The sequence below is a fragment of the Silene latifolia genome, chromosome 11 (genome assembly GCF_048544455.1).
Source record: "Silene latifolia isolate original U9 population chromosome 11, ASM4854445v1, whole genome shotgun sequence".
Lineage (NCBI taxonomy): Eukaryota > Viridiplantae > Streptophyta > Magnoliopsida > Caryophyllales > Caryophyllaceae > Silene > Silene latifolia.
The window spans coordinates 80,600,378-80,627,140 of record NC_133536.1 but is presented as its reverse complement, the minus strand read 5'-3'; the positions used below and the strand labels follow the sequence as shown (position 1 = coordinate 80,627,140).

General features: G+C 41.8%; 1 non-coding gene across 1 annotated transcript; it reads right to left on the bottom strand.

Moving 5' to 3' along the window:
* Nucleotides 1–24,712: 24,712 nt before the first annotated feature.
* LOC141615672 (small nucleolar RNA R71) lies at nt 24,713–24,819 on the bottom strand. Its single transcript, XR_012530080.1, has one exon. It is a non-coding gene; the product is annotated as a small nucleolar RNA R71 (small nucleolar RNA).
* Nucleotides 24,820–26,763: the final 1,944 nt, after the last annotated feature.

The window sequence follows — 26,763 nt, the reverse complement described above, 5'->3', positions numbered from 1 at the left end:
TTTGAGGTGGATAATCCTTTTGCAGGAGTTTGATTTGGAGATTAAAGATAAGAAAGGTGCAGAGAATGTGGTGGCTGACCATTTATCTCGTCTGCAGCTGACAGAAAGAGAAGATTCGTTACCCATTGATGATTCTTTTCCTGATGAGTGTCTGTTAGCTATTACTAATTCAGGGTCTTATCCACCTCCGTGGTTTGCTGATTATGCTAATTTTGCAGTGACAGGTAAAATACCACCCAAGCTTTCATGGCAGCAGAAGAAGCGGTTCGCTTATGATGCTAGACAATACTTTTGGGATGATCCATTTGTTTTCAAGGAATGTGCAGACGGTCTTATCCGGAGATGTGTGCCTCAATGGGAGGTCAAGGATATCGTAGAAGCTTGCCACTCTTCTGCCTACGGTGGTCACCATGGTCCGTCTCGGACTGTGGCTAAGGTACTCCAATCTGGTTTCTATTGGCCAACTTTGCATGCAGATAGTCGGAATTTTGTTGCTGAGTGTGATGCTTGTCAAAGATCGGGGAATATTTCAAAGAGACATGAGATGCCACAGGTAGGTATTCTATAGGTTGAGATTTTTGATGTCTGGGGCATTGATTATCAAGGACCCTTTCCTAGCAGTCAAGGTAATAAATATATCCTCGTAGCCGTAGATTATGTGTCCAAATGGGTAGAAGCTGTTGCTACCCCTCATTGCTATGCAAAAGCCGTGATTAAGCTGTTTAAGAAGATAATCTTCCCTCGTTTTGGTGTCCCTAGGGTTGTCATTAGCGACGGAGGCATGCATTTTAAAGAAAAACAACTTTGTGCTATGTTGACTAAATTCGGTGTCCAACATCCTAGAGGGTTGGGGTATCATCCCCAAACTAGTGGTCAAGTTGAGATTTCTAACCGAGAATTCAAAGAAATGTTAGCTAAAGTTGTTTCTAAATCACGGAAAGATTGGAGTCTTAAGTTGGATGATGTCTTGTGGGCTTATAAGACCGCGTTTAAAACGCCAATCGGGATGTCACCATTCCGATTGATTTATGGTAAAACATGTCATTTGCCTGTTGAATTAGAACGTAAATCTTGGTGGGCAATTTGTGATTTGAATTTAGATCCTAACCTCTCTCGTGAGAAACGTATGACGCAGTTGAATGAGTTAGAGGAATTTAGGCTGCTGGCCTATGATAATGCTAGGATCTACAAGGAGAAGACGAAGCGCTGGCATGACAAGAGGATCATCAAGCGCGAGTTCAATGTCGGTGATAAGGTACTCCTTTTTAATGCTCGTATCCGTTTATTTCCTGGTAAGCTGAAATCCAGGTGGAGTGGCCCTTATACTTTTCATCACAAATGTGACAAAATTCGGATCAGTTGAATTGGAGACCTCATCTGGAGACCGATTCAAAGTGAATGGTCAATACGTGAAACACTATCACGGTGCAGACGAATTTGTTGGGCAGGTCGAAGTACTATACTTTGACCCACTTTTAGAAGCTGCAAATTGAGGTAAGAAGGTGTAGGAAAATATTAATCTCATTTTACAACATATTCATATATGTTACAATTTAATTTAGTCATAAAATTAAATATAGATCTTATGCATGCAAACATAATGAGAAAAGGGAAGAAATCGTCATTATTACTATGGGTATTTCGGATTTAGGGCACAAGTGAGTTCTCCTTCTCACTTGTTCTTGAGCTTTCCTTACAAATGGAAGAACAAGGATTCAAAGGTAGAATCCCTCCCAAAGATGTATACCCAAGATAACCTCTTAAAGACTAATACTATTATTATTAGAACAATACAATCTTAATAAAAATTGACCCAAAATATTGTTGGTACTCTTGTTTATTCGGCCAAGAGTAAGGAAGAATTTTTGGAGTTTTTCTCTCTTATCTTTCTATAAGTTTTATGAGAGATATATTGAATGAATAATACACTAGTTTGCATGTAGTGTAAGAGTGAAAAATTAAGCAAAAATATTTACTCTTTTCTTATGGGAAAACCGGAAATGGGGAGGGGAGAAAGCCCAATGCATGCTCTCCTTTTCTTCCCAAGAGAAAGCTATGTATGGAAGGCTATGTGTAGGTTTTATAATTATGTTTTCCACTTATAAATAATCAACACAATTTTTATCCTAATACTCCCTCCATTTCGGTACACACACATAAAATGGATGAGTCCATTTTATTTGTGATTTTGTCAATATGTCACATGTGACACATTACATGACATCTTATATATAAAATGTATTTTTAACAATTAAAAATCAACATATTAATAAAATATGTCACTTATAAAAATTATCATAGTAATTCATAATTACTTGTACCAAAAGTGTTTCCGAATTATAAACTACAACATTCTGTATTTATAATAATTTATTCATTCCGTTTAAATTGTTTCCGTAAACAATAATTTCATCTAAGTAATAAAACAATTCGATTACTTACACCGTATCTTATTATAATCAAATTACAATAAGACACGTAAATATTACTTCCAAAATCATCCGTCAATTTTAAGCAATTTAATTAACTCGTATCGACATACAATCAATTAAATAATCAATTAAGAGTGTTACCCTTTAAGTGTGACCTAAGGGGATCAACTGATCACCACCGTCGCACGACAGTAATGTCAAACTCTAGTCAGCCAATCATTACCGATATGTGTGGACCAGTTGACAGTAAAATGTTACTTCCCACATGTATTCTTAAAATGAGACTTAAACATGTGATCATCATGATAGACAGTTGTGATCGCATTATTGTCGGAAGACACATATTCCAACAGAAGGTCGTGCGGTACCTCTTAAACCAGCGCTAACCGAGAGGCAACCCGGCTTGTAATTTTCTTTTGTAATTAGGAACTTTACCGTTTATTTAGCTTACATCTCATTAGGAGCTTTAGATTTATTTTAGTTTAGTTAGCGATTACTGTTATGGGAAGACGTGCGCCTTTGTGAGTGTTTGCAGGTAATTATTTTATGCAAAGCACGTAGGATGATTCGCAGGATGTCTATGAGAGAAAGACGGGAAATTGAAGTTGAAAAAGAAAGTTTTCACGTAATTGAGCTTAACTGCCAGTACCTTCAGTCGATCGACTAGGTGTATCAGTCGATCGACTGAAGAGAAAAAATCGCCAACAATCAGAAACTATTTAAGAGGAAGACCGGTCGATCGACTGTGTCTGTTAGTCGATCGACCACAGCGCGATATCAGAGGTAAAACAAATAGGGAAGTCTTATTTCATATCTTCATTCATTCATTCATAACACTTTTGAACGAAACAAAAAAAAGAAAAAACCCTAGTTCTTCCTCCATTGCGATTTTTCTTGCTAATCTCCCCTTTAATTTCGATTTTCTTGCTCAAAATCTCCAAGGTTTCATCAAAGGTATGTTTCTAATCATCTTTTAGTCCTTTAAATTCGATTCTTGCTGAATATTTATGCCCAAATTCGAGAAACCTCACATTGTTTTGAAAAAAATCGATTTGGGGCTAATTTCTTGTCGAATTTGTGCTTTAATTGCGGTTGTTATCCCTTTTCCCATTATTTTCGAGCCATCTTAGCAACTAGGAGGAGTTAATTTCGTTTTCCCCAATTCTTATAAACCCTAATTCGTATGTTGCTTTCCGTTTGAATTTTAGGGTTTACGTGTCTCAGTGTTCGGGTTTGGGGAAATCTAATTGTACTTGCTAAGTTTTGTAGGAAGCATAAATGACGAAAGGGAAAAAGGCAGTGGACCGTGGGCAGTCCAGCAGTCAGGGGGCATCAAAACGGTCGCGGATTACGCCGCCCATGGTCGAGTTAACTACGGATAGTCTACCTGGCTATCCGCAGGTGATTTTCTCCTCCTCTTCACAGAGAGCTAAATTTCTTACTTTGGTCAAAAAAACGAAAGTTCAAGCAACCCGTTTTCTGCATAAACCAACTTTAGAAAAGCTAGGGTGTCTCGACTCTGCTGTTTCTCTGCTAAATGGGACAGGGATGTCAGGGTTGGTAGACATGGCTGAGTTCACATTCCGTATTTTGACTCTTGAGTTTTTCTCTTCCTTTGTTTTCGACCAAACTTCTTTTGAAACTGATAGAAATAGCTCATGTGTCTCTTTTAGGCTGTTTTATGTCACTTATTCCTTGACGCTAGCTGAGTTTGCTGGTTATTTGGGTCTTTGTTTCGAGGGTAACACCTCGGAGTCGTCTGATGTGCATAGGGTTATGTGGTCGTGCATATCCGACCTGGACGCCTCTAAGAGGAAGGGCACTTCCGTCCATTTACCCCCCTTTCGTTACTACTTCCGGCTGATGGGCAACACCATCTTTGGCCGCAAAGAGTCAAATAACATAAATACAATTGAATTGTCTATTTTGGCAGGTTACCTTAACATCGAGAGTTGGGTAGCCCGCATTTATAGCATTGCTTATTTGACTGCCTCTCACTTCAACACTATAAGTGAGGGCACCTCTCTGACCACTATAGTCTATGGTGGGCTAGTGACTCGTATAGCCCACCGTCTTGTTCTTGTCTTTCCTCGAGAGGAGGCTCCTCTCGACCCTCTTGCACGCTTCATGGACCTTGACTATGTCAAGTCCGTGAAGTGGGTCGATACTCGGGGTCGGTGGAAGATCGATTCTTTCATTTCCGACCCCATTCCTATCCTTGCCCTCCCTCCTATTTTACCCTTTACTACTGTTGAGGGGGAGACTCGACCGCCCTTGCCTAGCTATAGGCTCCCTATTAGGGCAGGCTCCTCTCATGCTTCCACCTCGAGAGGAGCTCGTACCTCTTCTTCACGGGTTCCTTCCTCCTTCACTCCTACTTCTGGGCCGGGTTTCCCGGCTACTTTTCGACCCCCTGCACCTATTGTTATCCCTGCGGTCATGGACCAAAGGGCGGTTTCACGTGTGTTGGGTGATCTATGCAGGAGCTTTGATCAGCATAGGATGGACATGGCTCTTGCCATGTACCCGGTTTATAAGGAGTTTGCTCGGACAGAGATGCTCCCACGGGGTCCCTGGACCCACCCGTCCTTCTTTGTTCCCCCGGAGGGCGGGTATCCTCCGCCTGCTACGACGTCCACTCCCACTACTGCTGCTGCTGAAAAGGAGGAGGAGGACGACTCAGGGTCAGATGAGGCGAGCGGTTCCGAGTATGAGCTAGAGGAGGATCAGTAACAACTGTCTGTCTCCCCTTTTTGATGGCTGGTTTGGGGAGGCCGTATTTAGTGAGTTTCCGTTTCTTTTTCATTAGTTTCCATTTCTTCTGTAGATGTTTATATCCCTCCCTGTTTTTGGATGCTGCTGTTTAGTTGATGAGCGCAATGAGGGCATTGCGCGTTTTGGTTTGGGGAGGGTATATGCATATGCTTGTCACATTTGCATTGTTTTACTCGCATTTTTAGGTCATGTTTACTGCATTTCCGCATGCATTTGCATTTTCCCTCTTATAAAAAAAAACAACAACAATATCACGTTTACTTTTGCATGTAGGTCGAGTCGGAATGGATGGATTACTAGGATAAAATTGCTTTACGTATTGTCTCATTGCCCTTCCTTGCACTTTTAATGTCGTTGAGTATGTCACTTGCATAGTCTACGAGTTTTTGTTGGAATTTTACTAAACGAATAGACTTGACTCAATATTGGCAAACTACTTAAAATTTCTAAGGTTAGAGCTTATTTAAACTGGTGTCATTTATGACCGGTTTCATGTAGGAATGAGAGTAGTTACTCCTCGTAAGGCATGTCACATAAATTTGCATAAACATAAATTTTATCTGCTTAATACCTGTATGCATTTGGTTTTGCGGTTTGCTGACACATGTGGAAGAGGTTCCCTTTATTTCATTTTGCCCATAAGCCCCACAAAAGCCAAATTTGCCTTTTATGTCCCATAAACTTCATTCCAAATTTAGCCACCCTAGCCGAGCTAGTAAGGGTAGTTATTCGGGAATATTATTTTGCGATTTGGTTTTTATTGTCTCGTGTGAGAGATGCATCAGTTTTGGATGATATGTTGGGAAATGAAGGGAAACTTTGAATTGAAAAAAAAAGAAGAAAAAAAAAGGGCAACTGAATTGAAGCAGAGGAGGTTCAGGTCAAAAGGGGCAGTCGATCGACTGCATCACATGGTCGATCGACTGCCAGATCAGGTTTTGAAAAAAAAAAAGAGAGAGGCAGAAAGAAAAAGAAAGAAAAGAAAAGAAAAAAAATCACATGATTAGAATGATTTTTGGATGGTGATTTTTATTCCCATGTTGCTATTTATATTATTTGGGGAATTATTATTATTTTGGGAGATTGTGAGATTTGTGCTTTTAGTAGCACCGTTTTGATTTTCTCTCGAGTACGAAGTTGGGAAATATTCAGAAATTTGGTGTTTAGAAGTTGTTTGCTCGGCTTTATCTCCTCTTATCCAAATTTTTTTTAGCTCCTTTATCCGTAGCCTCACAATCCCAAATCGCCTCGGCATGTGTCATGGTCATTAAATGGTTGAAATGCATACGTACGGTTGTAGAGATTTTATTCATGTTAGACTGCAGACATGTTTTTATGGGTCGTAGTTAGGTGAGAGACTTATTTCAATCATTATTTTATCTTGCACAATTAAATTCTCATCCTATTCTTAGATTTGAGTGAATGAGCGACCCGTGAGAGTCTGATATATACGAGTCTTACAAGGTCGAAAGTTTGGTAAATTCTGAAAGATGTTCAACTCATTTGCGCTTGACAAAATGCTTTGATATTATTTGTTTCACTAAATTGGTTGGGCATGATAATACGTCCTTGTTTTGGGAAAGAAATCCGTTCCAATAGGTGTTTAGATTGAGTCTTAGTGCTTGGTTGGGGACAAGCAAGGTTTGGTTTGGGGAGATTTGATACGTGCATATTCTATACACTTTATTAGCGGTTTTGACACGTATTTCTATGCGTAATTGTTAGCTTTAAGCTATTATTTCTCCCGAAATGGTTTACTTTGTATTTCCTATATCATTATTGTAGGAATGATCGGAAGTAAGCTAAATCAAGCCTTTATCTGTTCCCGGGGGCATTTTATGGAAACTATGAAGTTAGAAGCTCGGAACTTGATCGTCTCGGAATGCGTGTATGAAGTTGGAGGGCTGGAATCTGCTACAGCGCAACTGGTCTATCGACCAGTGACTCTAGTCTATCGACCATGGAGTTTAGCAGAGGAAGCAGTGTTGCCAGCACTGTACTGGGCGGTCGATCGACCGTGTCACCTGGTCGATCGACTAGATTTCGAAGCTGCGTTTTCTTTTATACGATTGTCTTTTGTAAAAGCCCACTTGGAATTTATCTTTTGGGTAGACTATTATCAGTAGGACGTAACAAACAATTTAGGTTATGCTTTATTTTATGATTCAACAACTCAAGTTTTTAGACCTAGTTTTTGGAACGCGAAAGAGGCTACGGATTTCGATCAATTGTTTGTTCATCGAATTCTTTAGTAAGCTTTAATTCAATTTCAATTTTCTCTTAGTCTTGTTTATTCATTCCCAGTTTCTGCCAATTTATATTTAAGCAATTCAATTTTAGTCCTTTAGTTTAAATTCTAATTCAATCATGTCAATTTTATTCCGTATCTTTAATTTTGCAATTGTCATATCCTTAATCATGCGTAGCTAAATTCTTATGATAGGAATTAGGGAATCCACGGCGTCATGAGTTGATTTTATTAAGTTTAGGTTGAACCCGTACCGGCCTTATTTACTTTTGTGAGATGTTACCCCTTTGCTAGATTGAGAGATTAGCGGAGTTAGATTTCTTACAAGTAATTGGAAAGACTAGTAGAGCGAAAGCAATCTAGTTTTATTCTAGGGTGAAAGAAGACCGAGAGGCTTAGTTTGAATAGGGACTTAGAGGACCTATTTGACATCCTGAGACGGTATTGGACAGACCTTGACTTTACTTGACTGACCCTTAAGCCATGGTGAACCGAAGTTCCTAGCTGCTTTTAATATCTATTTTAAACTTCATTCAAATTTCAGTAATTAGTTTAGAATCAACCAACCAAAACCCCCCAACAATTTTTATTACAATAGATTAAAAATAGCAAATAGAATTGATCTTGTCTCTCTGTGGTTCGACCCTTACTATCACTAGCTATAGTTTTAGTTTGGTTTATAAATTTAACTTTGATACAAAACGACGGTATCATACATGTAATAGGCAAAACCCGAATGCCCTTCGCCTCGCAACATAAGGGACAGTGGGATCAGCCCTATTGATGAATCGATCAATGAAGTCCAACATTCGCATACCTTTAGAGGTCACAAGACGGTCAACATCAGCTCTTGCCAACCCAAGCAAGTCTCTAAACTTGTTCTTATACCCTTGAGAAGTGGAGGGAATAGCAGGCAAGTGTTCCGGGTCCCAACCACCAATCGCAGCAATTTCCTCGGGAAATGGGCAAATGTCGCCTCCAGGGAAGGGAAATACGTGATAATTCGGGTCCCAATAGTCAAGACAAGCATCTAGAAATGGTTTGACTACCTTGATCAACTTCAAGCTCAAAAGCGATCCAAAATTATAAGCACCCATGTCGTGTTTCTCCACATTAGAGAATTCATTTGTCCATTCTTTTAGACGAATTTCAAGAGTATTCATGATGTATGCCTATTTTGGGAACTTTGTGTAATAAGACGAAGAAAGACGGAAGAATTATGTGAATAAAACCTCCCTCGACGTCTCTATTTATTCTAAAAGCTGTTTCGTAAAATCCGTCAGGACGGATGCACTGGGGAACAGGCGCAGTACTTACTGCGCCTCTTCGAAGGGACGCAGCTCTTGCTGCGCCTTTTCCTCAACCTTCTTTATGTGATTTTCCGCGTTGGATCTTTCCTAAATTCCTCAACGAATAATTTCCTATTCATACGGGTTATTATTTTGGTAAATACGTCAGGTTGCCATATTTCGTGTTTCCTAATTTCACGGACACGCATTTCGAGATGATATCGACATTTTCGTCATTTTAGCACACTTATACATTTCTTTTTTAATTTTCTTTTTTGGGGAATCATTTCACCAATTTAATTTAAATTTATACATTTTTTTTTTATTTTTTTACTTTTTTTATTTATTTAATTTAATTTAATCATTTTCCAACTTATACATTTCTTTTTAATTTTCTTTTTGGGGAATCATTTCACTCTCCTTCTACATTACATTTCAAACTTATATGTTTCATTTTTTTCTTTTTTAGGGGGTAACCCTCCCTACCGTCCGGTCATTTCCGACCAAATTTTTGCATTTTCATTTCTGGTCAAATTTTTGCATTTTCGAGTCATTGTTTTGCGCTAATTTAGGCCATATGTACGAATGTATGTTCTATGTGATTTCTGTGTAAACTTCGGCAGCATGACGGCGTAAACCGTCATCTACTAAACCTGTTCAAAGCTAACCTGCAGGTACAAACAAAACAACCCAACAGCAAAGGCACTCAGGCCATCATATATACATTCAAAAGGGGATATGTACACCAAACTGGAGGCTCGAGCCCCAAAACAAGATCCGAATGTCCAAAATGTGAGTCCTAAAATGAACAAAATGTACAAAAATACAGCAAAAAAAAACAAGAAGCAACACGGAAGCTACTGCTGGTCGTCGTCTAGCTCAGCAACTCTCGCCTCGAGCTCCCTTAGCAGGCGAGCTGTCTCCTCCCGGGACTGGGCAAGCTCTCGCTCCAGCTCGCGCTCCCTCTACAAATAACAAGAATTGGCTCATGTCAATCATGTCAAACATAAAGGAAGATTAGAAAAAATTCAAAAATGAAGTAAACGGAAGGTTCATACCTGACGTCCTCGGCCGCCAGCAAGTGCCTCAACGCCAGTAGCCCGCAATCGATTGGCTACCCTCCACAAAGCCACGAACCGGGATGGTGCAACCTGCATTTCAAAAGGAAAATTCTTCAACGATTGGAAAAACTCGAGCAAATGTGTTGTTACACAAAATTATACAAGTTAGGAGACTCACCCTCCGAATCAGATGCTGCCACTCGTCCAAGCCAGCATCTCTCACCGCCACGTCGAAGTCATGTAGCTCGGAGATCATCGTCATCCCCGTCACGTCAGTGTACTCAAGGGTCTCTGGGTACTCTGGGGGCTCGATGCCCGCCGCCTCGACCTCCTGCAAAGTTAGGTGATTTCCATTAACCGATGATCATTCATCGTGTTCTCAAATAATCAAAAATGAAACAGGATAAAACACATACCACAACCGGCCAGTACGCCAACCTCCCGTAGAGGAACGCCGAGTAGTCCTCATCAGGAAGAAGGAGGGCGTCGCCCCCGACGCCAGCCAGGTCAGCCTCCCTCTCAGCCTTAGAAAGCTCCCTAAACATCGTCCGAGGAGGATCGATGGGAACCGTCAAGACGTCCTGAGAGCACTGACGAGCCAAGCGCTCACCCAAGTACTACACAGGACCCATCGACATCCTCAACAGCAACCGGCTCGAGCTCCTAGGTCGAAGGACCTCAGCCACGAAGGAAGGAGCGCCAGCGTACTCCTCCCTAGGCCTGGGCACCCACTAGAAAAGCAAACGAAGGGTCATTCTTATGATCAGTTCTAAAAGTAAAAGAAGAGAGACAAACAATGCAAGGTAAAATACTCACGCCGTCCAGCTGAAGAGCATTCACCTCCCGCCGACAGACGTCGTGGAAGGAACGCCGACTCCTCGTGCGACACATCACCCAATCCCTCACAACGGGATAGGCCTTCTCCACCGGCTCCGTCCTCTTGGGCGCGAGGCCCGTAAAGTAGGAGTACACCCAGGCCTGTAAAACAGGATAATCAATAACGATCTTTCGTGGTTCGATAAGAAAAAGGAAATGATCTTTCATGAAATGAAGTGAAGGTTCATACCTCCAATAGCAGTCCAGGGCCGACAGCAGCAGGAGAAGTCCCCTTCTCCATCAACTCCGGACGAACCATGGCCCTCATGAAGTGGATGAGGACCGCAAAACCAGTAGTGACCCAGTCCCAACGGCTTAGGGAGCTCAGGTCAGAAAGAAAGGGAAGAAGCTTCGTCGAAAGCCTCTATCCCATGTCTCCGAGGTAGATCGAAGACAGAAACCACCAGAGCCACAAACGGACCCTCTGCTTTGCAGTACAGGGAGGAGGAGCCGTCTCCCTCCCCTCGATCACCACTGACGCCGGGGTCTTCCCCGCAAAGTAGTCCCGAACGTAAGAACTAGGCACCAAGCCAGGTACCGCAGCCGCCTTCGGCGCCAAGTTTCAGCCGATCAATCTCCTAGCCTCCGCCGAGTCAACCCTCATGGCTGTCTCCGGCCACTCCCCCACCTCAGTCCCACACGGCAGACCAGAAATCATGCCGTAGTCCTCTAACGTGACCCCCACCTCGCCAACAGGTTTGTGAAACGTGGATGTCGTGTCCCAAAACCGGTCCAAGAAATCTCGGACGAGACTAAGGTTAGCCCGAAGCTTCCTCCTCGCAATATCCCTCCAAGCATGCACCAGGGCTCCGAACGCTCCCCGCTCGATCATGGCTCGCTCCTCACCGACAGCCTCTCATAGCACCCCATCATCGTCGTATAGCCCGAGAACGATCTGATGTTCCCGGCCTCCTATGTTGATTTGAAACAAAAGCTATCTTTAGCTCAGATGAAGAAGAAAAGGAATAACAAATAGAAATTAAAGAAGATGAATTAAGAGCGATGAGTTCGATTTACCAAGCTCTTCACCGTCTTGTAGGACAGGTGACCCTCCGCAGCCCAAAGCAGGTGCCTACTGTCCCAGGTCTCAGCCCACGCAGGTGTTCCCCTCAGCTGGCGACCACCTCGTCCAATGTTGGCCCGTCTTGGGGCCTCCTCCTCCTCAAACACCTCCTTCTCGAGGACCTCGTCCTCAGCAGCCGTCACCGCAGCGGTGAAAGCCTCCTCTAACGTCTCCTCAAGCACCTGAGAAGGGTCAACGGCAGTGTCCACATCCATGGGATCCCTCCCGGATGTAGAAGCCTCGTCACCTATAAAAGTAAAGTGAATTTAGGCCGCGTCAAGTGACGACAAGCCTTGATTAGGGGATTTTCGAGTTTTCGGAGCTCCGAAATCGCTCTTTTCTCGCCATCTTTGGCAATTTTCTCACAAACCCGTCCACTCATGTGGTAACTTAGGTCAAGTCAAGCCTAAGTTGAAGCCTAGTCATGGGTTCGAGTCGGAATTTCGACAGCATTTCGTTATAACGGCGATTATGCCCTAGAAAGTGTCCTGAAAAAGCCGTCACAAATCAAAATTCTGAGATGGTAAGAAGTTTACCCATCATACAAGGATTCTAAATACCAAGTTTCGTCACAAATGGGCAATCCTAAGGCTATTTTCGAAGCAATTTACGGTTTAGCTGTGAAACCGTCTCAATTTCACTCAAATGCTCAAAACTCAGTGAAAATTCGAAACAAATACATGGTAATGATCCTTATATTACCAATTAGCCATTTACAAAGTCAATTTTGTAAGGCGAAACCATTTTGGGGAAAAGCCCCAAATTTTCGACTAATTAGGGTCGAAAACCCTAATTTTGTCGATCCCATTTGATCAAATACGAAAGATAAATGCAAGATTAATACACATACCTCGATTAGTCATGGCAAATACAAGCTTTTGGATCAAATTTTGACGGAAATGGTTGGAATTTGAGAGAGAAATTGAGAATTTGTGTTTCGAATAAATGAAATAAACCCTCTGTTTCATCGGGTTTTTACGCATGAGAGACACACTCAGGAAAAGACGCAGCAAGTGCTGCGCCTCTTCCAAGGGACGCAGCTCTTGCTGCGCCTCTTCCTTAGCTTCCCTTCATACGAATTTTCAAAAATTCGTTATGAGTTCGTTATTTGTGGGCCCATCTTTGGTGCGCCTCTTCCTTAATGCCATATCACATATTTGATCCGTTTAACGTATATTCTTCGCCCAGACCCACATTTTTCCAAGCTAACTGCAAACTACCATATATTATTATTGCCAAGACCTAGCTTGTCACAACGAGCGGTTCTTCTTTGACAGGTGTTTCGACACGCCTTTATTGTGTTCCCCCAGCGAGAGTACACGGATAAACATTCCTTCTCGAGACATGGAGATCAGTTCCCGATTATGTTCCCCCAGCGAGAGTAAACGGATAGGCATTCCCTCTCGAGATATGGAGATCAGTTCCCGATTATGTTCCCCCAGCGAGAGTACACGGATAGACATTCCCTCTCGAGACATGGAGATCAGTTCCCGATTATATTCCCCCAGCGAGAGTTCATGACCGACAATCATTCCATCTCGAGACATGGAGATCAACATCGACCCTAAGCTCTTCCGAAGTTTTTTTGAAGCCGACCACAAGCAGATTTCTCCCAGCAGTTCCAGACTATGTCCTGATGTCTTCTCCCAATATCGCATTTTCTTTCCCTTGGAGTTTCAAGGAATTTCAGGTATGATCTCTTCTTATGGCTGGCGAGCCTCCTTACGTAGTCTAATGGACTTTAAATGACCCTCCCCGATAGTCGACAGACTCTAAAATGTTCCCGACGACAGGTCCCTGGCTCAGACCCCTTGAGCCGCCTCGCGTCGCCATAGTCGTCAGGTTGTAATCTTCGATTGACCTGATGGCTATACTTTGACTTTCGCCTTGTCCAAGCCTCAGTCAAAGTGGGGGCTCTGTAGATACCTCATTTTTGTACCTCCCGAAAACCACCCGGTGATGATTGGGCCGCATGTTTGGTACACGGAACGATTTGTGACAGTTCGTAAGTTTGTCGTCAAGCGATCGCTCAAACACTTGTGTCTACCTCTTAATTATCATCAACGTGCCGATACGGTCATTTTGGCAGTAATTAGAGTACATTTGGAGTCCGGGTCAAAAAACCGTCTTCATTTTCTAAAACCGAGTCAGAATGTTCTTGAATATTCCGGATATATCTATTCCATATTTTCGCAATCTTTTAATCTTTGGCAAATAATTTCCCGTAATATTCACACAAAATATTAAGGAAAACAAGATTAATCCGTTATTCCATAACCAAAACACGGAAATCTTTCTTCCGTAGGAGGAAACCACTTGGGAAAGGACGCAGCAAGTGATGCGCCTCTTCCAAGAGACCCAGTGCCTGCTGCGCCCCTTCCCAAGTTCTTTTCTGCGTATTTTTCGTATCTTTTCATATCTTTTCAAGATCCACTTCCAAAGTTTCTCCGAAAAACCCTACTTCCTCCACGTGATTAGTATAAATAGAGACCTTCGGTCTCACAAATTTCTCACGCGAGTGTCCGCCCTTTCTCTTCTCCCTTTGCATTCTAGACCACGTTCTTACTTTTTGGCGTCTACGTGCTTGAACATTCGACCACGTAAGCTCGGATCCTTCTGAGTACCAGCCTCGTTTTGCATGACCTACCAATTTGACCAACTCCACAATAATCAACTTAATCAATCTGTTTAATTTCCTCTTACGAGGGCACTTTCGTCGTACATTCGAGTCGAGCATCACTAAACGTTAACTTAGTTCATCTCGTTTCGTCAAACATGTAAGTTTGAGGGTGTAAATCCTTATTTTAATTATTGTTCTTTATTTATTGTAATCATATTGTAAGATTTATGTCGAAAATATGTATAAAACCGATTTGTAAAACCATGTTTTAAAACCCTTTTTACGGATTATCAGAAGACAACCGTCGAGAAAGGACGCAAAGAATCGCCGCGCCTCTTGAAGGGGACGCAGAATCGCTGCGCCTCTTCGTGAGGGCCGCCGCAGCTTCCTTCCTTTCTTCTTCATTCGTCTTTTGTCAATTCGTTTGTTTTTTTATTTTCTCTCGTTTGTCCATTGTTCTTTCAACATGATTTAGGCATAATAATTCTAACATGTAACATATTATTCATCATCATTAGTATTAATTCGTCATTAAATCCCGACTTAAATCCCTTATAAACTAATATTTGCGGGTTTTCGTCATTAAAATCAAATCCGGGTTTTGGAGGTTCGATTCATCCATATTGAGTCTCTGAAATTCGTCATTGATATATTTTTCACCTTTTATTTATCATATCCATCATTAATTCGTCATTAATAACCTGTTTAACCTAATTTGTTTGTTAATTTGTTAATTAATCAACCTTGTAATTTTGTAATTAACTCATATTGTTTAATTTTGTCCATGTTTATTGTTTTTATGACCCTTAATCACATGTAAATAATTTGTTAATCACTTTCATCCGAGTCAATTATTCATAATCAATCATTAAATTCACCAACGGATATTAACGACTTGCAATTCCGGCTTCACAGCCAGAACTGAGCCAAGGAACGGACGCAGCAAGTGCTGCGCCTCTTCCAAGGGACGCAGCTCTGCTGCGCCTGTTCCTGGTTGATTTCTGTCTCTGAACTCCCGTTTTTGCCTTGACCTAGTTTATTAATTACGTATTAATTAACTATTAATCGTATTATCACCCTAATCTGTTCGTTTATTTGTTTATTCTTTCTTTTCTCAATTATCCGTGTTAAAAGTATTTTCGACATAAATCAATTAATCTGATGTAATTATTCTAATTTTCCTTTATTTTATTTATTATTGTATTGCTTGTATGTTTTCACATGTAATCAATTTAAATCTCTACTTCGACCCAATTGTATGATTAAATTACGTGTTTACCGACTTAGTATTAATTCTCACATGCTAGGATCAATTTATTGGATGTTGCATTGCATGCATATAAATTAACAATATATCGAGTATAGACAACTTCCCTAATCATTAGTAGAGGCCGCTATCGAGGCGGACGGGATTAGGTGTTCGATCAGAAGAGCTTCCTAATACGTACCCTCACCCCTTACTCCAGATCTCTGTGAACATCCGTGTTCATTGGCATCCACGAGAGTCATTCTAGACATAGAATGCTAAGGGTAACGAGTTCTTGGTGTTCATGTCACTACTTTGTGTCTTGACATGGCACGAGGTATTCGAACGGTTTCCAATTTTCCACAATAAATTGGTGGCGACTCCACAAATGCAAACGCTTGTTTTCCCAAGCGCCCCCGTGGGCCCGCGTCCACACGTATCTCCCTTTCATATCTCTAGAAACCAAAATTCACCTCATACCGTTAATTGCCCAAAGAATTACACACTAGGCTCACCTCTTGATATTCCAGATTCCCAAACTCGACCACTATCTACCCATCACGGCATAACTCGATCTCACTATACACCATTCGTTTCCATCCCTCTATAAGGACCTTTCATCACATATATCCTTAACCAACACAATCCTAACCGTCTCCCTCCATAAACCTTTACACATCCCAATTTAACACTATCCGCATCCCTCATCTCAACCTTTGCATTCTCACATTTCTTTACACTTACTATCACTCTTTCCCATAAACACTTACTTTTATATTACTGAACACACGACTATATCACTCACGATATCTCACAGAACATGCTCTTTATCTCGATTAGCTCATCATTCTTCCCTTTCCTTTTTCCACTATCCCTCACAACCATATATAACTCATGTCCTTCCTATCCAACACATATCCCTCATAAACCGGCATTCTCCCTATCATAGCATTTGGTAACTTACGTATCAAGACCGTCACATATATAAAAAAATGCTTTAAGACCCATAATAAACATGTGCACGTACCCTACGACTCACAACAAATGTAAAAACATAGCCACCGACTCAAAATGACCGTCCCAAGAGGTATTCGGTCGAGTACTTAGCATACTAGGTCGAGTACAGGATACTCGGTCGAGTAATGAGACTACTCGGCCGAGTTCACGACACCAGAGGCTGAAAGGAATTACCACAGAAAGATTACTCGGCCGAATATGGAATACTCGGTGGAGTATGAAAGATACTCGGCCGAGTAGGGCCTACTCGGTCGAGTATCGGCACGGTTCTCAGCACCGTCCAGTTTTCGTAAAACAGTCATATCTAACTCGTTACTTGGTAATTTTGGGCTTGTGACCTATCGTTAGAATCGTAAGAGGACAAGCTATCACCTCCAGTTGTAATCACAGCAATATCATTTCTAGAACTCAACTTATGACAGTCATATATATAGACGCATGACCTTTATCACATGTTACTACCAACAACCAAACATTAACAGTATCATGATCATATACGCTTGTACGACTACCCTTTTGAAAGCCACATAATACGTACACACTTAACATGCCAACATATTCCATGCTCAAAGTTGAACATCAATAAATTTCCGATACATCTTTCAACTACTATCACGTTCCACTTCCTTCGTCATTTCATTCAACCATGCACAAGACTCATACCACAAGTACTACACACACATGACTCAGCACACAACAGTCCCCCCATGTGACCGGCTTGAGATCGTAAGGGCCTTAATGCGACTTCGGGACGTCTCCCAGGTCTTTGCGGTAGCTCCAAACAACTCTCCCCGGGTTCATTTTATTTAGACTCCCTAAGTTCATTGGGTTCATTAGTTTTAGGTGCCGGAATCGTCAGCTCTGATACCACTTTGTAACACCCCCTCACACCAAGGTACCTTACCAAGGACTACCCTAGCATGAAAGGCTGTTACCATCTCGGTTTCCCGTGGTTAGTATATCAAAGTTACCAATTCTAAACAATATTTATTAAAGTATAAAGAGTTAGCGATTACATTATCTCAGACCAACTCCAAATAAAACAATATAAGGATCTCATTACAACTGAAATCAAAGACAACTAAACTTGTAACAGCGGAAGCTAGACTCGAAGTGATGACTCCCCATGACAGCCCCATAGCTAGACATCTGCATCACCTATCACAATCTGCTCACCATCCCTGAATGGATGACCATAGATTTTATAAAATAACAACGGGGTCATTTACTGTATAATCAAAGTATGATAAGTACAGTAAGCAACCAGCTGATCATCCTCCACCTCCGGTCTCCCGATCTCACACAGTAAACGACTACACACCGAGGTGTGTTGCCCTGCCAGATTACCCATCGCAACAGGTAATCCTCGCCGCCAGTGGGGGACCGCAGCCAATCCCCACCTAAGTCCCGCTCATCAACGAGCGATATCCCTGTCCCTTAATGTGCACATCCCCTCCCGTGACGGGTTCCACGGAGGGCGAACTAGGGTGTGAAGCCACTCCCACAAGTGACTCCACCACAATCATCACAACACCAACACCATCACCACACCAACACCACACCAACACTCCAACGATGATCAGCAGACAAACAAGCGTACGTAAAACAACGAAATCTCAAATCAATTAAACAGGAACTGTGTAGGGAAACCCTACCTTTTCGCAATCCGCTATGCTGCAATCAATCATACAATATGTATGACGAATACCACATCGTCACCTACACCCGTCAGACCGGATACTCGGTCGAGTATAGACTATACTCGGCCGAGTATCCTCTACTCGGTCAAGCATTCCACATACTCGGCCGAGTATTCCTTGGCAATAGCCATTCCAGGATACACGACACCCCTTACTCGACCGAGTAGGCCATACTCGGCCGAGTACCAGGCTTAGGAACACTGTATTATTTCACATTGGCCTTCTCAATTTGCCTCTTGACTAACTCATGTAGCCTCAACATCTGTTCAGCTCTTGCCTTAACATCAAAGTTCACCTCTTCTCTTGGTATATTGGACAGTTCTAAAGACATGAGTGGATTAACCCCATAGACTATCTAAAATAGACTATGACCAGTAGAGCAGATGGTGCTCTCTTGAATGCAAACTCAGCTTATGACAGTTTTAGATCCCAATCTTTCAAGGACTTGCTGACTATGCTTCTCAGTATCCTTCTCAAAGTTTTGTTTGTGGCCTCAGTCTGGCCATCTGTTTGAGGGTGGTGAGAAGTACTGAACAACAACTTGGTTTTCAGGTGCCTCCACAGGGTTTTCCAGAAATCACTCATGAATTTAGTATCCTTCTGACATTATAGGCTTTGGCACTTCATCTAGCCTCACAATGTCTTTCCAGTAGAGCTCAGCAACACTGGCAGTATCCTCAGTCTACTGACATGTCACAAAATGAGCCATTTTGCTGAATATATCAACCACTACCATCACAGAATCCTTACCTCTCTGAGTCTTGGGTAAGGCCACAATGAAATCCATGCTTACATATTCCCATGGCTTATTAGGCACTAGCAGTGGTGTATATGGCCCAGCCTGGAGTGAGCTCTTGGCTTTCTAGCACACTGAACATCTTCTGAGAACAAGTTGGACATCTCCCATCATTCTAGGCCAATAGCACTGGTCCTTCAGTATTTCTAGTGTCTTTTGGACCCCAAAATGCCTTCCTAGGCCACATGAATGAACCTCCTTGATCAACAGATCCCTGTAAGATTCCCTTGGCACAAACAACTTGTTGCTATAGAACAAGAAACCCTCTTGTAGTAGGTATTTGTTTTCCTGAGCTAGATTTCCCTCAGTTTGGTTTATCCACTCCTCAGAAATATCTGGATCATTCCTATACAGCTTATTCATAAATTCAAAGCCTACCTAAAACTCTTTGCCCTATGACGGTCAATAATGAATGTCTCCTTGACAAAGCATCTACAACAACATTGAGCTTGCCTTCCTTATATTTGCTGGAGAAAGTAAATGACTGCAAGAACTCAACCTACTTTGCATGCCTATGACTCGGTTTGTGCTGACTATTGATAAACCTCAAAGCTTCATGGTCTGAATGCAACACAAATGGTTTAGGTTTTAAATAGTGACTCCAATGAATGACAGACCTGACAATGGCATAGAATTCCTTATCATATGTGGAGTATTTCAGCTTGGCTCCATTTAATTTTTCACTGAAATATGCCACTGGCTTTTGGCCTTCAATCAGGACTGCTCCAATACCCACACCACTTACATCAAACTCTACTTCAAAGAGTTGATTAAAATCAGGCAATTTTAGAATAAGGGTTTCACACATTAACTTCTTCATTTTCTCAAAGGACTGCTGAGCATTCTCAGTCCAATGGAACTCTCCTTTCTTCATGCACTCAGTGATAGGTTCAACAACTGAACTAAAATTTATGATAAATCTTCTGTAAAATGATGCTAGCCCATAGAACCTCCTCACTTCAGTAATTGTCTTAGGAGTTGGTCAGGATTGAATTGCTGGAATCTTTTCTTGGTCAACTAAAATACCCCTCCCAGATACAATGTATCCCAAAAATGTCACCTCTTCAACCATGAAGGTACACTTCTCAAATTTGCCAAAAAACTTTTGTTCCCTGAGAATCCTGAACACAGTTTCAAGGTGCTTAAGGTGTTCAGCCTGAGTACTGATGTAAACCATTATATCATCAAAATAAACCACAACAAACTTGTCTAAGCATGGCCTTAGCACTTCGGTCTTTCGCCTCATGAATGTGCTGGGTGCATTTGACAATCCAAATAGCATCACAAGCCATTTATATAGCCCGTTATTTAATTTGAAAGCAGTCTTCCATTCATCCCCCTCCCCGATCCTCACCTGATGATAGCACTGCCAGAGATCAATTTTGGAAAAGACCCTGGCGCCACTCAATTCATCAAGCATGTCATCTAGCATGGGGATTGGAAACATGTACTTGACTGTTATATTGTTGATGGCCCTACTATCAGTGCACATTCTCCAAGTGCCATCTTTCTTTGGTACCAACAAAGCAGGTACAGCACAAGGGCTCAGAGATTCCCTCACAAATCCCTTGTTCATCAGCTCTTGAATCTGTTGCTGAAGTTCCTTAGTAGCTGCTGGATCACTCCTGTAAGCAGGCCTATTAGGTATGTAATACCATAGGTTTCGGGTTATGGGTAACTCGGTCAAGTAGGGCTTACTTGGTCGAGTAGGGCTTACTCGGTCGAGTTGGCTGTCGGGCGTGATAATTTGGGTTCCGGAACGTTAAAACTCAATCGAGTAGGTTAGTTCTCGGTCGAGTTAGGCTTACTCGATCAAGCAGGTTCTGTACTCGGTCGAGTTGCCGGTCTGGTGGGGTTTTATCCGCGGTTTTGATTTTAATGATTGGGGAAGTATATAAAGATGTTTCAGCAGTTCTTAATCTTTTTCTAATCATTTATTTTAAAACCTAAACTACGTACAACTTCTCTAATTATTCTAATCATCACTAAGCTGGTTCAAGAGGTTTTTACATCGTTCTTGCACGTTGATTCTTTGGTAAACATCATACTTTTGTCCTTATGGATATAGTGTTATCATTGTTAAACCCTAATTAGATTTATTGGGGATTTAGGGTAGATTTTGATGATATGATATGTGTATAGGTGACGATTTTCTAGAAGAGCCTTTCTGACTTTGTTGCATTGATTGTCCGGATTGCAAATAAGGTAGGGTTTTTCCTACTCATTTGATTGTGTAATTGTTTATGAGTATTGCGGTTATTATTTGCTTGTTTACCATTGTTGTTGATGTGGCGGAGATTGGTTGGAGGAGATGGTGATGGTTGTGGTTGAGGTTTTTTTTGTGAGCCATGTCGAGAGATGGTCTCATTCCTATATTCGCCTTTTGTGTCTCTCGTCACAAGGGGGAAGTACACATTAATGATCTAGGTTCGCTCGTTGCGATGAGCGGGAATTTGGTGGGCAAGGCTGCGGTTCCCCACTGGCGGTGTGGGTTACCCGTTGCGATGGGTAATCAATGATTGGTGGTTGTTGGAGTTGGTAATTAACTGATTGCATTATTATAGTTGTTTCCGCTTCGTACATTGTTGGTTATACAGTTGACTGACCCCGTTTTATGTTTTTAGAACTATGGTGATCCATTCGGGGATGGTGAGCAGTTGGCTTAGCAGGTGATGATTGTTAATGGTTGATGGGATAGCTTGCGGGGAGTAGACGGGCACTGTTATTACTAGTCGTCATAATGCTTTAGCTGACATTAGTTTACTTTGAGACTTTATTTCAGTTTTAGCTTTTCTTTGGAGTTGTTTTGAAAAGTGTAAACATTATTACTCATTTTATTTATGTAGTTCTTTATTGTTACTATGATGCGTACTACCTCGGACAACCGAGATGGTAGCACACCTATATGCTGAGGTGGTCCTTGATAAGGCACTTTGGTATATGGGGGGTTGTTACAAAGTGGTATCAGAGCAACGATTTTGGAACCTAAAACCAATAAACAAAAATGAACACAGAGCGTCTAATAAAATAAACCCGGGTAGAAATTATTTGGAGCTACCGCAAAGGTGTGGGGAGACGTCCTAAGACCGCACTATGGCGCTTACAAGTTCGAGTCGGTCACTACGGGGTGCGTCGTGGGGATCGGTATATGTTTATGTTATGTCTGTGTTTTATGAAGTAAATTGTATACTGAGATTAAGACGACATGGCATGATCTGGTTTATGTGTTGTGAAGTAGTGGAAGTAATAGTATGGCATGATAATATGATTTAAGTTGTTTTACTTGTTTAATAACATGAGAATAGGATGGTTTGTGGCGGTCCGCCGTCGTACTTGGTTAGTTATGTGTTGGGACGTCGTGTCAGTATGACTCGGCCGAGTGAGGGTGGTACTCGACCGAGTAAGGGGAACTCGACCAAATACAGGTCACTCGACTGAGTGTGGGAGTGTGTGTCGTAGGTAGCAGCTTCTAGAAAATGACCACTCGACCGAGTACAGTACGTACTCGACCGAGTATGCTTTATGTGGGTTTATGACCAACTACTGGAATTTGGGTACTCGACCGAGTTGTCTAAGAACTCGATCCAGTATTGCTGCGGGCGGCTGAGTTTTGTTTTGAGCCGTAGGCTATATGCTTACATTTACCCTTTCTTATATCAGCTCAAAAATGCCGCCAAAGAGATCTCATGCGTACCTTAAGGCTTCAGATATGACTCTAGATGAGGTTGCTGGGTTAATCGAGCAACAAGACTGATACGTGCATATTCTATACGCTTTATCTGTGGTTTTGGCACGTATTTCCATGCATAATTGTTAGCTTAAGGCTGCTATTTCTCCCAAAACGGTTTACTTTGTATTTTCTATGATTTATTGTAGGGATGAGTGGAAGTAAGCTAAATCAAGCCTAATTCGTCCTCCGGAGACACCTTCAAGGAAGCCTAGAAGAAGGAAGTTCTAACTCACTCACCTCGGGATGCGTGCATTGGAGTGAGGAGCTGTTTTTGAAGAGAAGAAGTGTTTCTGCACAGCACCATCAGTCGATCGACTAGGCTGTAAGGTCGATCGACCACCGAAGCTCATCGAAGCTACTTTGGATCACATTACAACCATCGATCGACCACGCCGACCGGCGATCGACCCGATTTTCGAGCTGATACGTTTTTCTTCGTGTTAGACTTTTGAAAGCCCAACTTGTAATTAACTTTTGGTATCTTTTTATCAGTAGAACGCAGGAAGAATTAGGTTATGCTTTTCATTTATTGGAAAACTCAGTTTTTAGATCTAGCTTGGAGACGGAAACCTTCGATATCAATACTTTGTTCTTGAATTCAATTAGTTAGCTTTTTATGCAATTCTTTCTCTTCCTTAATTCCTTGTTATTTCGATTCTTGTTTTCATCAATTTAAATTCAGCGATTGAGTTCTTCCCTTTTGTTTTAGTTTGATTCAATTATGTCAAATTTGTTCTTTACTATTAATTTGAAGTTAGTATAGATTTAATTATGCGTAGGTAATTTCTTTGATTGGGAACGAGGTGAGCCATGGTTGAAATAAGGATTGTTTTGTAGTATGAATTCTTCTGTATTGGTCTTGTTGTCTTTTGATAAACCTTTTTGCTAGATTGAAAGATTAGTAAATTGTGTTATCATTAGATTAGGAATTTCCTTTGAGCGAAGGCTTTGAGAAATTCTAGGGAATAAATAGACCGTAAGGTTAATTGAGCATCGATCGAAAGGTTAGCTTATATTCCCTGAGACCGTATTATAAGACCTCTCGCTACCTTCTCGACCTGACTTTTGCCATGGTAAACCGAAGTTCCCGATCCCCTTTTCATCTTGTTGAGAATATTCATTTTAGCAATTAGCCATTTAATCAACCAAACTCAAAACCCCCCAATTAATTGTAACTTTTATAGACTGAAAAATAGCAAACAAAATCAACCTTGTCTCTCTGTGGTTCGACCCTTACTATCACTAGCTATAGTTTTAGTTTGGAATTATAAATTAAATTTTGGTACTAAACGACGGTATCAAATTTTGGCGCCGTTGCCGGGGAGACGGTGTAATTCTGTTTGCTTTATTTTAGTTTATTTTTCTTGTCTCAAGGAACTTTTGTTCCTTGAGGCCGTTGCTTACCTTTGCTTCTAGTTTTGCTTTTGCACAGTTAGAAGACAGGTTTTTGAGAGGAAGATTTGAGTACTCTTGTTTTGGCAATTATGGCTACAATATATGATAATCTACAGCCAAAGGAACACCATCTTCCAAAGGGGCACCAGTTACCTACCCCTACTATGGGTAACTTCGAATTTCGTTCCTCTTATATCGATTTAGTGGAGCGAAATCAGTTTGCTGGTTTACCAGATGAGGACCCCTTGAAGCATATGGAGATTTTCACAGACTATTGCTGTTCTATACCTATACCAGCTGGGGTGACTCAGGATGAAGTAAAGGGGTTGATGCTCTTATACTCCTTGAAGGATTCAGCGCGAGATTGGTACCGCTACCTTGATAGGGTAGCAGCTGGAGTAACGGACTGGACATCTCTAGCATTAGCCTTCTACAAGAAGTACTTCCCACTTTCAAAGACTGACACCTTAAGAAGTAATATCACAAGTTTCCAGCAAGGAGCTGATGAAGGTTTTTGTGAAGCATGGGGACGTTTCAAAAGTTTGGTCCGAGCTGTCCCTCACCATGGTTTCCAGCAATGGTATCTTTGCAACCTATTTTATAATGCTCTATATGATGATTACAAGGTCATCCTGGATGCAGCTGCTAATGGAAGGTTCCAAAACAATACCGGTCAAAGTAAAGGTTGGAACACTATTGAGGAGATGGCAGGTCATAGAGCTGAGTTTGGAAGTTCACGTGGAAAGTCCTGAAAGCAAAGTGATGAAATGAGTGCCATTGTGACACTTATAACTTCTATTTCTACCCGTCTCGAGAAGCTCGAGATTTCTGAAGCTTCCAAGGAGAGAGTTGAAATACCTGTTCAAAACTCAGATGAGACCGAGAAGTTGAGAGAAATGGTCCAACTACTTTTGGTTCAAGTGGCGAATATGGAAGCAGCCGGGATTGAGTCCTCAAAGAATTTTGTGAAGCAATTGGAGAATATAGAGGCTAAGCAAGCTGCTAATTCTTCAAGCAAATGTGAAGGGCCGATTGAAACGATTAACGCCATTAATCTCAGGAGTGGCCTCTCTTATGAAAGTCCCGACAAGCCAAAGGAAGACTCAGGAAATGATGAAGAAGCTCGTTTAAATTCTGGTGCAAAAACGAGCTCAATTGCCAGTACATCTGGTCGATCGACCAAAATTCTCAGTCGATCGACTGAAGCGTCGAATAAAATAGTTTCGATCGAAACTATTCACACCAAAGATCGATCGATCAACCAACATCACCGATCGATCGATCGGATCACCTGACGAACTCAATTCTGGTCAGGAACTGTTCACGCCTAGCCAAGTGGGTCGATCGACCACTCATATCAGTCGATCGACTGGAACTCCAGAGCAGGATGCAAATCCGTCAATTAGTTCGCATGATTCTTCATTTATTGATGATTTGACGGGGGTTTTAAACCTACGGAAGCCGAAGGTTACTGATCCTACGGCCAGTGTTGCAGTCCCGTATCCGGAGCGTTTGAAGGCTACTAAGCTGGAGCGTAAGTTTGGTAAGTTTACGGAGATGGTCCGAAATCTCGAGGTAACGGTCCCTTTCACTGATCTAATTACCCAGGTACCCTCTTACGCTAAATTCATGAAAGATATTTTAAATCGTAAGAGAAATTTTCGTGATGATGGTAATGTTGCTTTTGTGGAAGAGTGTAATGCTCTTTCGCAAATTAATGTGCCAACTAAATTAAAAGACCCGGGTAGTTTTTCAATTCCTTGCACTATAGGTAACCACGTAATCAGAAAGGCCCTTTGTGACTTAGGGGCCAGTGTCAGTGTCATGCCGTATTCTGTTTGCGAAAGGTTAAACATTGGTAGACTTAAGGTGACTGATATTACCGTTCAAATGGTAAATAGATCGACTCAGAGACCTATAGGTGTTCTAGAGGATGTACCCGTTCGAGTGGGTAAGTTTTTTATTCCTGTCGATTTCGTTGTTTTGGACATTGCAGAGGACGATCAGATACCTATTATTTTAGGCGACCGTTCTTACATACAACAATGTGATAGATGTCAAATGCGGAACCATCACCTTAGAGGTAGGGGATGACACCATTGAGTTCGATCTCGCTCACAAGGCGACCGAACTGCGATGAGGATACGTGTTATTCCATTGATATTGTTGACAGGGCTGTTACTTGTAATTGGAGGGAATCCTTAACCAAGGATCCCTTAGCTGATCTAACCCGTTTAGGTGAGTGTGCAGCTAATATAGTGGAGAATGCTGAGGAGCCAGATGCTTTGGTAGCCTCAATGGAGAGCTACGAGCTCAATGAGGAAGAAGATGAGATGCTCTTGAGCTTGGCCAACGAGAACTTGGTCAACACTTGCTACACCATTGAAGCTGATTCTGTCTATGCTGTAGAGGTAAAAGTGCCGGAGCGTAAGCCACTTCCTCCTAATCTTAAGTATGTTTTTCTAGATGATACGGAGCAGTACCCAGCTATTGTTAGCTCTAAGCTTAATGATGA